At 40.9% G+C, this 14,470-nt stretch overlaps 1 protein-coding gene and 1 non-coding gene across 10 annotated transcripts in view; both read left to right on the top strand.

Moving 5' to 3' along the window:
- The window catches only part of EFCAB2 (EF-hand calcium binding domain 2), a 174,380-nt gene that overhangs the window by 50,088 nt on the left and 109,822 nt on the right, over positions 1-14,470 (top strand). The window lies entirely within an intron of this gene.
- LOC115835249 lies at positions 5,080-5,186 on the top strand. Its single transcript, XR_004030241.1, has one exon. It is a non-coding gene; the product is annotated as a U6 spliceosomal RNA (small nuclear RNA).

The raw sequence follows: 14,470 nt of genomic DNA, 5'->3' as shown, positions 1-14,470 counted from the left end.
CAATATACTGTATTCTCATTGCCTGTTCCAACTTATAAATTGTAAACTCTGTGAGTGAGATGAACTCTATTTTAGCTTTAGTGCTTGGCACATAGTTGGCACTCAGGAAATAGTCCTTGAGTGAAGGAACAGCATTTGCTTTGTAAAACACATAAATATGTATTATAAGGCCACGAATAGGATATTGCAAGGAAACATTAGTAATGCTTATGCGATGGCACACTTCCCCTGTAAAATAGCAAAAAGAACCCAAACAGAAGAACATAAAAAGACAAGAGAAGACATGAATACTGGTAGGTCTGAAATGGAGGACATAGCTTGGGACTGAAACATAACAAACAAAAAACCCCTTAAAAGACAGAAGAGAGTAGACGCTAATAAGAATTGTAGGGTTTGTGCCACACACATCAAAGAAAGGCAATGAAGCCGGGCACGGTGGCTCACACCTGTAATCCAAGTACTTTGGGAGGTCAAGGTGGACAGATCACCTAAAGTCAGGAGTTCAAGACCAGCCTGACCAACATGGTGAAACTCTGTCTCTACTAAAAATATAAAAACTAGCCGGGCATGATGGTGGGCGCCTGTAATCCCAGCTACTTCAGAGGCTGAGGCAGAAGAATCGCTTGTACCTGGGAGGCAGAGGTTGCAGTGAGCCGAGATCATGCCACTGCACTCCATCCTGGGCGACAGAGCAAAACTCTGTCTCAAAAAAAAAAAAAAAAAAAAAAAAAAAAAAAAGAAAGGCAGTGAAACCATCCTTTCAGGAGGCCAGGCTAAATGAGAATTATTTGATGAGATTGCAATCTCAAGACCAGAACCTAGTAGAGAGGCCAGCAAAGCAGTGGGAAGTGGTTTGAAAATGGTTCTGGAAAGGAACTGTTTGATGCTTATAAACCAGTGCCATCAGAGCTGCAGCACCATACAGCTTCGGTGACACTGGTCACATTTCATTCTGTGGGAATGACACTGTGGAACACCAGGCCTTCCTGTGGGTATCCCAGTAGGAAATGAGTGGGTGGGGTGCTGGTGGTGGTGCTAGGGTTGGGTAGGGGGTGCAGCAGGCAGCCCGGCCTGCAATTTGAATAACTAAGTACATGAATGACAAGTGCCTTGACCTCAGACCTCTCCTTGAAGGGTTCTCCTCCTGGGGGCGGGGGACAGAGGTATTGTTAGAGAAGTCAGGGAAAGTGTGGCTTTAAGAGAGAGAGGGGAAAGAGAGAAAAGAAACCAGCATTTGCTTGGGGCTTGCCATCTAACACACTACCTGTAGTTGGGTGCCAGAGGCTTCACGTGGATTACATCATTTTAATCTTTTTATTTGTGGTTAAGGGTTGACATCTCCGGTTTCCAGAGACAAGGAGAAGGTAAATCGTTTGTTCCATGTCACACCAGGTTTCTCTAACGCTGAGTCTCTTGCTATGCTCCACTGCCCACACTCCCACCCCTACTCTTTACAGACATCAGGGGCTTCTCTTCTTCCTTCAGGCTTCCTGACAGTAGCAGTGAAAAGAAACTCTCCCGATCCCTGAGAGCAATGATGCCAGGCCTTTTTTGGTAAAAGGGCCAATTCAGTAAAAGAAAACATGTTTATGGGCTGAATCTTTTTTTCCATTGAAAGTTAAAATAACTTTACCGAGGCCCTGAGGGAAAGTGGATGTCCTTACAACTTAAAGGGTCTGCTTTATTAATTAAAGATGGTTACTAAGAAAATTGTTATTGTTTTTAGCATTAAAATATTGATGCTGAGTATATTTGAGGAGTAACAACATGGATGAATGTAGCTTTATAATCATTATTCCTGTGTTAATTTGTATAGCACTTAAAAGTTTATAATGAATGTTCTCATGCTGCTGGTATCATTACCATCCACTCTTTTTTAAAAATTCATTTAAATATAGGATCTTACTCTGCCCTGATTACAGTGGCTTGATCATAACTCACTGTATGTAACCTTGAACTCCTGAAGTGATCCTCCTGCCTCAGCCTCCCAAGCAGCTAGGACTACCACGCCCAGCTAATTATTATTTCTTGTAGTGACAGGGGTGTTGCTACATTGCCCAGGCCGGTCTTGAACTCCTGGCCTCAAGTGATAGACCCTCCTTAGCCTCCCAAAGTGTTGGTATTACAGGTGTGAGCCACTGCACTCGGCCACTCTTTATAAATTGGAAATTAAGCTTTGGGAGGCCAAGGTGGGTGGATCACCTGAGGTCAGGAATTCAAAACCAGCTTAGTCAACATGATGAAACCTTGTCTCTCCTAAAAATAAAAAATAAAATTAGCTGGGCATGGTGGTGTGCACCTGTAGTCCCAGCTGCTTGGGAGGCTGAGGCATTAGAATCTCTTGAACCCAGGAGGTGGAGATTGCAGTGAGCTGAGATTGCACCACTGCACTCCAGCCTGGGCAACAAAGTGAGACTCCATCTAAAAAAAAAAAAAAAAAGAAAGAAGTGTCTTTGAACGGAGGGAGAGATATGTAATGGCTCAGTGCGGGCAGGACAGAGAGACCTGTTCCTGGAGAGTCCCCCAGGCCTTGGCTGTTCCTCCCCTAACTGCTTTATCCCTCAGGTGGAGGTTTGGTGTTACTTCCTGTGTAGGGCTGATCTAGGCCCCCTGAGAGGTCTAGGCCTTAGAGTTTTGTGGTGGCTGCTCTCCCTTTCCCTTATCTCTGCTTTGCACAAATTGAAATATTTAATTTGAAATTGTATTGCATTAGATAAAGGCAAAGTCTGGTATTGCAAATGCTGGGCAGCCACCAGCCCACTGTCAAAAGCATTATGAGCTGGGTTTCTGCTACTGCCCTTCCACCTCTAAGGGGCAGTCCTGAGGTCTGGAATCAGACTTCCTGGGTTCCCATTCCAGCTCCGTGACTGCGAGTCACTTCCTTATTCTCTTTGTGCCTCCATGTACCTTTGCCTCATAGGTTTCATAGTATAAGTAAGTAGTTCTCAGAGTGCCACCAAGACGCTTTCCAGGGTCTGTGAAGTCAGAACTATTTTCATAATAAATTTAAGACAGTATTTGTTCTTTTCGTTCTCACTTTTTCCACGAGTATATAGTGGAGTTTTTCTTTCTTTCTTTTTTTTTTTTTTTTTTTTTAGACGGAGTCTTGCTCTGTCACCCAGGCTGGAGTGCAATGGTGCAATCTTGGCTCACTGCAACCTCCGCCTCCCGGGTTCAAACGATTCTCCTGCCTCAGCCTCCCGAGTAGCTGGGATTACAGGTGCCTGCCACTACGCCCGGCTAATTTTTGTATTTTTTTTTTTTTTTAGTAGAGACGGGGTTTCACCATGTTGGCCAGGCTGGTCACGAACTCCTGGCCTCAGGTGATCCACCCACCTCGGCCTCCCAAAGTGCTGGGATTACAGGCGTGAGCCACTGCGCCCGGCCTTATACTGGAGTTTTTCAAAGGCTACATGACCTGCAGTTTTACAGCAGATTGAACACAGAACTAGATATTAGAATGCAGCTGTCCTCTGTGAAGCCAGGCTTTACATATTTACATTGAACGTATGTAAAACAATGCCATTCTTCTAAATATACTTTTTGTTTTGGAAAATATAGTTTCAAAAAATAAAAACTATTTATGTAAACATTTGGGTTGATTTATGATTTCTAAATGAATTAATAAATATATATTTTTAAAATGTAAGGTTTAATTTCTAATATGATAATAAATATAGATCCATATAACTCACGCAAACATAAATGCTTTGAGTGCCTTGATAATTTTTGATAGTTTGTAAAAGGAGCTCTCAGACTAAAAAGTTTGAGAACTACTCTTGTGAGTGGACATTTTTAAAGCTCTTAGAACAATATTATCTTGGGATTTAAAGCCAAGAACAGTATTAGCTGTTTTAATTATTCTACTTTATATATATATAGTTTTTATTATTATTTTGAGATGGAGTCTCACTGTGTGGCTCAAGCTGGAGTGTAGTGGCCCGATCTCGGCTCATTGTAACCTCTGCCTCCTGAGTTCAAGCAATTCTCCTGCCTCAGCCTCCCAAGTAGCTGGGAGTATAAGCATGTACCACACCTGGCTAGAAGTTTTTACTTATTTCCATATGTTCCATATTGATCTCTTAAGATCTAAAGCATTTTATTTTCCTTTTTCATTTCTTTGTTAAGTAGTTTTTGAAAGCTAGCTCCTTGAAAAACATTGGGCCGGTTTTCAATATCACTAATTAGGGACATTCTGATTTTGCCTCATATAAAACACAGACTTTTTTTTTTTTGACAGTCTCGCTGTATCGCCCAGGCAGGAGTGCAGTGGAGTGATCTCAGCTTACTACAACCTCCACCACCTGGGTTCAAGCGATTCTCCTGTCTCAGCCTCCCAAGTACCAGGAATAGTGAGATTACAGGTGTGTGCCACCACCCCCTGCTAATTTTTTTTTTTTTTTTCTGTACTTTTAGTCGAGACAGGGTTTTGCCATGATAGCCAGGCTGGTCTCGAACTCCTGGCCTCAAGTGACCCCCCTGCCTCAGCCTCCCAAAGTACTGGAATTACGGGCATGAGCCACCGCACCTAGCCATATTTTTACTTATATATATTTTCCTGCTGTGTGTTTAGAAGTTAAGAAGACTGATTGAAAATTAAATTTTTGAATAGATGATATATGTACATGGGATAAAATTCTAAAGGTAGAAATAATATATAGTGATAAATATATCTCTTTTTTACCTATCCAGTTCCCCTTTTTAAAGGCAAGGTTAGTTACAGTTTTCTCTAATTCTTCCAGTGATTCTCCATGCAAATATGTATGAGTATGCGTGTGCGTGTGTGTGTGTGTGTGTGTGAGTGTGTGTATTTTTTACTGTGGTAAAATATGGATAACCAAAAATTTATCATTTTAAGTATAGAATGCAGTGGCATTAACATTACTGTACAACCATCACCGCTATCCATTTTAGGCTTTTTCATCTTCCCAAACTGAAACTCTGTACCCATTTAACAATAATTCCACATCCCTCCCTCTCGCAGCCGGTGGCAACCACTGTTCTGCTTTCTGTGTCTATGAGTTTCATTATCCTAGGTACCTCATATATAAATGGAAGAGTACAATATTTGTCCTTCCTGTGCTTGCTTCGGCAGCACATATACTAAAATTGGAACGCTACAGAGAAGATTAGCATGGCCCCTGCATGAGGATAACATGCAAACTTGTGAAGCATTCCATTTTTAAAATACAAACAAACAGTATTTGTCCTGTGTCTGGTTTATTTCACGTAGCGTAATGTTCTCAAGGTTCATCCATCTTGTTGCATGCGTCAGAATTTTATTCCTTTTTTGAATAATATTCCATTGTATTTATATCCCACATTTTGTTCATCCATCTGTCTATTGATGGACATTTGGGTTGTTTTCATCTTCTGACTGTTGTGAATAATGCTGCTATGAATATTGGTGCATAGATATCTGTTCGAGTCTCTGCTTTTAATTCTTTTGGGTGCATATCCAGGAGTGGAATTGCTGGATCATGTGGTAGTTCTGTGTTCGATATTAGAGGAACCACTGTACTGTTTTCCACAGCGGCTGCACCATGCTGCATTCCCACCAGCAATGCCCAGAGGTTCTGGTTTCTCCACATCATTGCCAGCACTTGTCATTTCTGTTGCTTTTTTGGAGGGGGGTGTTGTTGTTATTGTTGTTTCACATCCTACTGGGGGTGAAATGGTATCTCACTGGGGCTTTGATTTGCATTTTCCTAATGATTAGTAATATTGAACATCCTTTCATGTACTTATTGGCCATTTGTACATCTCCTTTGGAGAAGTGTCTAGTCTTTGCCCATTTTTAAACCAGCTTGTTTTATTTTGTTTGTTTTTGAGTTGTAGGATATGTGTTTATTTTTAACGTGAATGGTATGATACTATATAAACCATTCTGCACTCTGCTTTTTTAACTTATCAATATATCTTGACTACTTATTAATATATAAAAATTGGCCAGGCGTGGTGGCTCACACCTGTAATCCCAGCACTTTGGGAGGCCGAGGCGGGCAGATCACCTGAGGTCAGGAGTTCAAGACCACCCTGGCCAACATGGTGAAATCCCATCTCTACTAAAAATACAAAAATTAGCCAGGCATGATGGTGGGTGTCTGTAATCCCAGCTACTCGGGAGGCTGAGACAGGAGAATCGTTTGAACCCGGGAGATGGTGGTTGCAGTGAGCCGAGATCGCGCCACTGCACTCCAGCCTGGGTGGCTGAGCGAGACTCTTGTCTCAAAAAAAAAAAAAAAAAAAAAAATTATCCTCATTTCATTGTATGGATGAATCATAATATATTGAATTAATCTCCCTACTAATGGACATTTGTTTCCAGGCTTTTGCTATAATAGCTCATGCTGCAGAGAATATCTTAGCATGCATATCATCTCACAAAAGTGAGAACTTTTTCTCGGTAAATTATTGGAAATATGTCAAAGGGCTTGACAATTTTTGGTGGATGTTGCTATCTTGATGATAGAGTCTCTCATCTCATGTGAGAGTACCAGTTTCTTCAGTCCTTCTGAAACAAGCTTTAATTATCAAGCATTGGGATTTTTTTCCAATCTAATATGTGAAAAATAGAAACTCAGTGTTAATTTTCTTCTTCTTTTCTTTTCTTTTTTTTTTCTTTTGAGACAGAGTCTCGCTCTGTCACCCAGGCTGGAGTGCAGTGGCACGATCTCAGCTCACTGCAACCTCTGCCTCCTGGGTTCACGCCATTCTCCTGTCTCAGCCTCCTGAGAAGCTGGGATCACAGGCTTGCGTCCACCTGGCTAATTTTTGTATTTTTAGTAGAGATGGGGGTTCACCATATTGGTCAGGCTGGTCTCGAACCCCTGACCTCAGGTGATCCACCCACCTTGGCCTCCCAAAGTGCTGGGATTACAGGCGTGAGCCACCATGCCCAGCCTAATTTTCATTTTCTAAATTAGAACATCTTTCATATCTCTTAAAACTATTTGTATTTCCTTTTGTTTGACCTGACAGTTTATGATTTTTCCCCATTTTTTCCCACTGAATTATTGATCTTTTTCTATATGAAAGATCTCAACCTTATCATGATGTGTATGTCATCTATCCTTTCACTCTACTTTTACTTTCCGGCATGCAGATTTTTTTTAAATTTAGTCAAGTTACACACCTTTGGAGTATGGATTTAATTTTTGGAAACAAACAAATGTCATTTAGAGTAGTTTTAGTAGAATAAATTTAGGCTCCCCTAAATAAAGCTAATTTGATGGGGAAAAAATACACCCACAAGGAGTGCCTCTAAGGTAAAGAAGATAATTTTTCCATGTAGCTGATAAATTTAATTTGAAAGTGACTTTAATCTTATTCACAAACAAATCCAGTTTTTTGTAATCTAATGGAATAAAAGTACACCATAAGTCACTAGAGTCAGTTGCTGGCTCTATCATGCATTTTCTATGTGTCACCCTCTTTTTATTTCATTTTCCTTATCTATAAAATTGAAATAAAAATGCCAGCACCACTTAAGCCACAAGAGTATAAGAATATCAAATAAAAAATATCAACTTACTTTTTTTTAGCACTCCATTCTAATCAATTTCAGAACAGGTTGATACTCAAGAATTTGGTGAGCTAAGATGAGATAGGGCCCAATCCTGGAATAAAAGTGCCAATCTTTCCCCTTTCCCAAGCCACACCCATCTGTCCTGTTCCTATGCTTCAATGCCTTTACAGTGCGACCTTATTTTTAGTATTCCAGACTATTCTGTGTGATGTGGTTTCGCTGTGTCCCCACCCAGATCTCATCATGAATTGTGGCCGCCATTATCCCCACGTGTTGTGGGAGGGACCCGGTAAGAGGTAATTGAATCATAGGGGCAGTTTTTCCCATGCTGTTCTTGTGATAATGAATAAGATGATTTTATAAAGGGCAGCTCCCCTGCAGACGGTCTCTTGCCTGCCGCCATGTAAGATGTGCCTCTGCTCCTCCTTCACCTTCCACCATGATTGTGAGGCCTCCCCAGCCATGTGGAACTGTGAATCCGTGAAGCCTCTTTTTCTTTATAAATTACCCAGTCTCAGGTATTTCTTCATAGCGGTATTAGTGGTATGAGAATAGACTAGTAGTACACTGTGTTTACTTTATACCTGCCCTATCTATAGGAGATTTTCCCTAATATTTTCTTAATCTTTAGACACATTTTGCAGTCCAGCAGCACCAAGTATCCACTTGCTAATATAGTGAGTCTCTTTTTTCATTGCTTCCATCTTCAACTCAATATAAGTCTCTGAGGCTCTTGGTATCCAATATTTATTTCTTTTACTGATAGGGAGACTTCAGCTTCATTAGCAATTGGCAGGAACCTTGAGTGTATTAGGTCCTGTCTAAAATTCTATAAGAAATAATAACAAGAACTTATTTGTAATAGATTAGAAATAACTTTTTCTAGGAGCACTGGAGGTACCATAAATATTACTTTTACTTCTTCACATATAGTGCTGTTTTTGAAGAGATATTAAAACAACATTTCACAATTCATGTTTATCAGGTAGTAAAAAGTGTGATCAGTGTGGAGAGATTGCATGGACAGTTTCCCCAAGACAGTTGTTATCTGAGAAAGCTGGAAGCTACTCAGAGAGCTTTATAAAAACTGTTATTGATACTGGGTCTGCATTTGTGCAATGGAAAAACATGGAAGAGGAATGGGAATTGCTGGGTCCACACACCCCTCAATAAGAAATGAATTGTAAAAGCAGGTTTATTCATGTGGTGATTGTTCACATGTATGAGTGAAGTGAATGATGAACTAAGACTACATGTGTAACTTGGATAAATCTCAAAAAACAACGTTGAGTTTAAAAAATTACAAAAGGGTGGAAACATAGTACCATATAGATACACTTTAAATACACAAAATAATAGTAAATATTGTTTATGAATACAAAGATATGCATGGAAATGATAAGCATTATCCTCAGAATAGTGGTGTGGTTGCATCTGAAGATGAAAGGAGAAGAGATGAGGAGTGGAATGTTAACTGTTTCTGCAATGCCTTCTTGTCAGGAAAAAAATTCTGAAGAAAATGTGGCAAGATGTTAACATCTGTTAAATCTTGGTATTGGCTGTCGTATTTTTTCCTGTACTTTTCTCTGAAATATTTTACAACTACACATAAAAATAAATATTTTTAAAAGAGTGATTTATATCTTATCTCTGTACCATCTCACTTTATAGTTGCTTTGTTAAAAATTGGTTTGCTTATCATGGTCCTTTTGATGAACTGGGATTAAAGAAAAGAGTCAAAGAGAATTTTTAAAAGTCATTCCAAATTCTATTTCCTGAAATAATAATTTTTAATGTTAGACTACTATTATTCTAGAGCTCTTTCTATCCCTGTGTAATAAAACAAATGGATAGAAGGGTGGGAAATGAATGAGAAAGGAAGAAGGAGGAAAGGAAAGGAAGGAAAAAGATATTGAAGAAAAAATCTAGGATATAATCTTCATGTGGGAAGGACTTACTTTAATTTTACTTGAATGGGACAAAAGAAAAAAAATTAAGTTGAAGAAATTGTGGTATCTCAAATGTTAACCATAAGAGACGTTATTTATTTTAAGTTCAGAAAAGATTTTGAGAAAAACATTAAGAGACTGTAGTCCTTGTGTGTTTTTTTTAACTATCTATTTCGAATATAAAAAGTGTCAGTTGATTCCTTGCTGTGAAAGATAAGGACATTAGCACTTCCAAAATTCTGTCTACATTTTCTCTCCCAACCCCCAATTTATCTTAGGTATATTTTTATTTTTACACTGACAAGGTAGGTAGAATGTTCATACTTTGTTTAGTATTCACACATTTTTTAGTAGTTTTGTGTATTTGAATGAAATTACCACTAACCACATTTTCTCATTTTTTTCTCCATCCTTGAATTCTTTGATTTATTTTTGTTGTGTTGATTCTCTTGTCAGTTTTTTTTTTTTTTCAGGAAGTGCTCATGGATGTTTTTGAGACTGGGTCTCTGTCTGTCACCTAGGCAGGAATGCAGTGGTGCCATCACGGCTAACTGCAGCCCCGACCTCCTGGGCTCACATGATCCTCCTGCCTTAGCCTCCTGAGTAGCTGGGACCACAGGTACACGCCACCACACCCAGCTAAATTTTAGTTTTTGTAGAGACAGGGTCTCCCTATGTTGCCCAGGCTGGGCTTGAACTTCTGGGCTCAATCGATCTGCCTGCTCAGCCTCCCAAAGTGTTGGGATTAGAGGCGTCAGCCACCATGCTCAGCCTCTTTTATCTTTAACATGTTTTTTTTGTACTTGAATACTTTTTACTTGAATGACGTCTTATAAATTTACACAATCATTTCTCATGGCTAAGAGGTGTTCCAATGTATAACTATACCACAATTTAACATATTTCCTAATTTTGGAAATGTAGGTTGTTTGTAATATGATGCTGCTATAATTGTGACTGGGCTAAAATTATTAGTGTGGAACTTTTCAAAGATCTTATTTCTTTCCTACACTGCCAAAAAATAAACCCTGGAAGCCCAATTTATTTTATATTTACCTTTTCTTAAAGAGGAATTTTTTTTTTCTTGTTGGGAGAAGAGATATGTCAATCATATAGTTACATTCTGAGAGTGGGATGGTGGGCAGGATAAAGAAGAAACCCACTCTGACCGAGATTGGAAGAGGAGTTTGTTAAAGATGGGGCGAGTAAGATTTGAGAGAGAGGAGTGGAACTTGAGCAGTTACAGAATATGAAGGAGCAATCAGGAAAGGGGATTACAGCTTAAAAGTTTTTGAATAGACGATGTGTTCACATGTTTAAATCCAAAGAGACTAAAATTCAAAGAAAAGTCCCTGTAACTCTTTTCCACCAGTCACCCGTTCCCCTCTAAAATACTGGCAACCAGAATACTAGTTTCTAGGGATCACCCCAGATTCTATCCATATACGAGGAAATGCATGTATATTATTTTCTTATACCCTGTTTTTATTGAAATGGTTACTGACTTTCATACTATGGTATGATTCACATGGAGTGGGGTCATATCTGTGATGAAGCTTGTTTTTATGGCTTTTCCGTAGCGTTCAGGGATCTGGAATGGAGGTAGCTCTCCAGTTCAAGCTTAGGCTAAGTGGCATGCCATAAGGGTTAATGTACTGGAGGACATCACAAAGGGCATGGAGTCGGTCCTAGATATCGCAGTAAGCTATGTTCCAGGCTTTACAGGTGGAAGTTAATAGGAATGGCATTGTGACAAGAAAAATAACATTTGGATTCAGGCTTCCCTCTTCAGGGCCCGTTACTGGCTATTTTAATAAAGAAGACCATTTCTGTATCTTTGGAGGCCAACTTTGGTTGACTGTGGATTACAGGTATCTGTCTGTTTTTGTTTTTGAGACAGAGCCTCACTCTGTCACCCAGGCTGGAGTGCAGTGGCCTGATCTCAGCTCACTGCAACCTCCGCCTCCCCGGTTCAAGCAATTCTCTTGCCTCAGCCTCGCAAGTAGCTGGGATTACAGGCATCCGCCACCATGCTCAGCTAATTTTTGTATTTTTAGTAGAGAAGGGGTTTCACTATGTTGGCCAGGCTGGTCTGGAACTCCTGACCTCAGGTCATCTGCCCATCTCAGCCCTCCCAAAGTATTGGGATTACAGATGTGAGCCACTGTGCCCAGCCCTGTTTTTTTTTTTGAAATGGAATCTCACTCTGTCACCCGGACTGGAGTGCAATGATGTGATCTCAGCTCACTGCAACCTTCACCTCCTGAGTTCAAGTGATTCTCCTGCCTCAGCCTCCCAAGTAGCTGGGATTACAGGCAGGAGCCACCATGCCTGGCTAATTTTTGTATTTTTAGTAGAGACAGGGTTTCACCATGTTGGCCAGGCTGGTCTTGAACTCCTGGCCTCAGGTGGTCCGCCCTCCTTGGTCTCCCAAAGTGCTGGGATCACAAGCATGAGCCACTGTGCCTGGCCTGTTGTTCTTGCTGGACTGTCTTGATGAAGTGCAAATTTTGCTGTATGATTTCAAAAGTGGGGAGCCAGAGGCTCTCCGAGGTTTGGTGGTTTCAGAGAGTGTACTTCCTGAGGCCTCTGGGTATAAAATTCCTGTGGCCTCTGGCTGTGTACCCTCTGTGGCTTCCAGATTCATACGTTCTGCAGCCTCAACCTATTCTCCTTAACAGAGGAAATCTAATATTAGATTCACTCGAAAAGTGTGGAAGACTTCATGCAAATGCATCACAAAGAACAGCTCATGGTAGTTTCTTTATTAGCTTTGAAATATAGAATGGACACAAACCAAGAAAGTATTACTGTGTATTCCTGTGGCCTCACACTTGTTTGGAAACTGGGCTCCTTTTCATCATTCTGTTGGTCAAGCTCTGTCAGGTTGGATGGGAACAAATATTCTTTAAGTTTTCTCAGTTCGAGCAAGTTTCTTGTAAGGACATATTTGGAAATAAGTATAAGTGATAGAAGGTATTATAAGTAATCCAGAGAGGATTTAAAGTATATGGGAGGATGTGCATAGGTTATATGCAAATACTATGCCATTGAATACAAGGAATTTGTTTATATAAGGAATAGCAAAAAGTCCCCTCAGCAGCATTCCAGCCTCAGTGTACTGGAAGGACATTCATTGCCATTAAGGGATCACAGGGGCTCTCGTATTTCAAGTCACTCTGGTGACTCCACGTCAACTGGTAATCTAACATGCTGGCGACTCTACTCACCTGCTTTTATTTCTTCTTTTCCAGATTCTTCCTATTTTGCCCCTGCCTGATTTGATCTCTGCTGTGTGTCTCCTACTCCTTTGCGTCTACCTCCTCATGGCTTCAGATGCTTTATGATTCTGCATCCTGCCTTCTCTCTCTGTGCCATTCCTCTTCCATCTCTCTTCCATCTGTATGTCTTGCTTTAAAACTCCCAAGGAAGAAAGAAGAAAAGTCTGCTTTGGTCATTTGTCAATATTCGGTAGTGTGTGCCTTTGTTGAGCAGAGCTCAACTGCATCAGCCCCTCTCTTGCAGACCTATAGAGGGGCGCCTTTTTTTTTTGGTTAAGTAGCCATACCTGGTTCAAGCATCTGTGTCTAGGGAGGCAGGTCCAGTGGTACAAAGCATAGCGACCTATACATTCAGAAACTCTGGGGAGGGAAGTGTGGATTTGGCAGAGACCTTACTGCTCATCTGATATAGTTACTCCCAAATCCTAATGAGGTTGTATGAGCCTAATGTTAGGCCATTCCAACCCAGTTTCTAGGCCAACAGTTGGAACTCTGTGGTAAACTCACTGGTTTATTACCATCCCCCTCCCTGCTAGTGATTCATGTCATGGTGGTCAGCTGTGGTGGAGATTGCATAGTCTAATTCTGTTTCCTCTCCTCCTGAGCCCATAGCTGTACTGTAATTCCCAAATTCTCTTGCAGATAGAGGGGAGCTGGGAACTATGGTCTAGCTAGACCATGTGACCTAGTTTTTACCAGTGAAATGTGGATGGAGGTAATGGGTGCCACTTCTAGGCCCAGTCCATGGAAACCTCCCACGTGGGAGGTGCTTTTCCCTTCACAGCTTGATATATACAGTAGAGTGACATTGGAAGCCATATGTTGAAAATTATGGAACCACAGGATGGAAGGAGCTGGGTCCCTGCATGAGTTTTTGGAGGAAAGCCATCCGCCGATCAGGAAGATATCCATTTTGGATTTTATGTGAGCCACCTCCATGACTATTGTGTTAAGCCACTGGAGGCTGGAGTTTGTTACAGCAGTGGCTGCTATCCTCACATAGTGGCATTATTGATTTTGCTCCACAGGGACCCAAGGAAGGGTTTGGGTTCCTTAGGTATCTTGGTGAGCACTGTCCCAGGCGGAAGTTGGTTAACAGGATGGCCCCCTTCAGGGAGGGCTGATGGGGTATGGGAGAGCGATCATCGCTTTGCTACTCCTGATAAGCATGACATAAAGAATGTCTCTCTTTAAGACTTCCTCCCCGAATCCCAAGCTGTGGTTGTCAATACACTTGTTTAGATTCATGCGAGAGTTCCAGAGTTTTCTGAAATTGCCTCTGAATTTGTTTGCAGGAAGGCAGGGGTTAGTAACTAGTGGTACCACTTTATACACAGAGCAAGTAAACTCTATCTTTACCATGGCCAACTGTAGCAATAGAATTCAGTGTTTTCTATATCACAGATAGAAGAAGTAACAAAACTTCATCCATTTCATCTTCATATATAGGAAGGCGAGGTGTCTGAGAGGGAGAGGTGAGAAAGACAAGACTGGCGTGCATGCTATTGAAATGGCTATGAAAGGGAGAAGATTTGCTTATAGTAGCAGGGCCCAGGTAGCATGGGAATTCATTATTTTTATCTTTAAAGGGGTTAGAAACAAGTTTTCAGAGGTGCCATGCAGTAATGAAACCAGCCCAGGAGCCCGGCTGTAAGTGCTGTAATTCAAGTAAGCTTTTGGTTAATTTAAAGGGATGGTAGTTACACCAGCTC

This window comes from Nomascus leucogenys, chromosome 5 (genome assembly GCF_006542625.1).
Source record: "Nomascus leucogenys isolate Asia chromosome 5, Asia_NLE_v1, whole genome shotgun sequence".
NCBI lineage: Eukaryota > Metazoa > Chordata > Mammalia > Primates > Hylobatidae > Nomascus > Nomascus leucogenys.
Note: the sequence above shows the minus strand (reverse complement) of the source record. Positions and strands in the feature narration are given on the sequence as shown.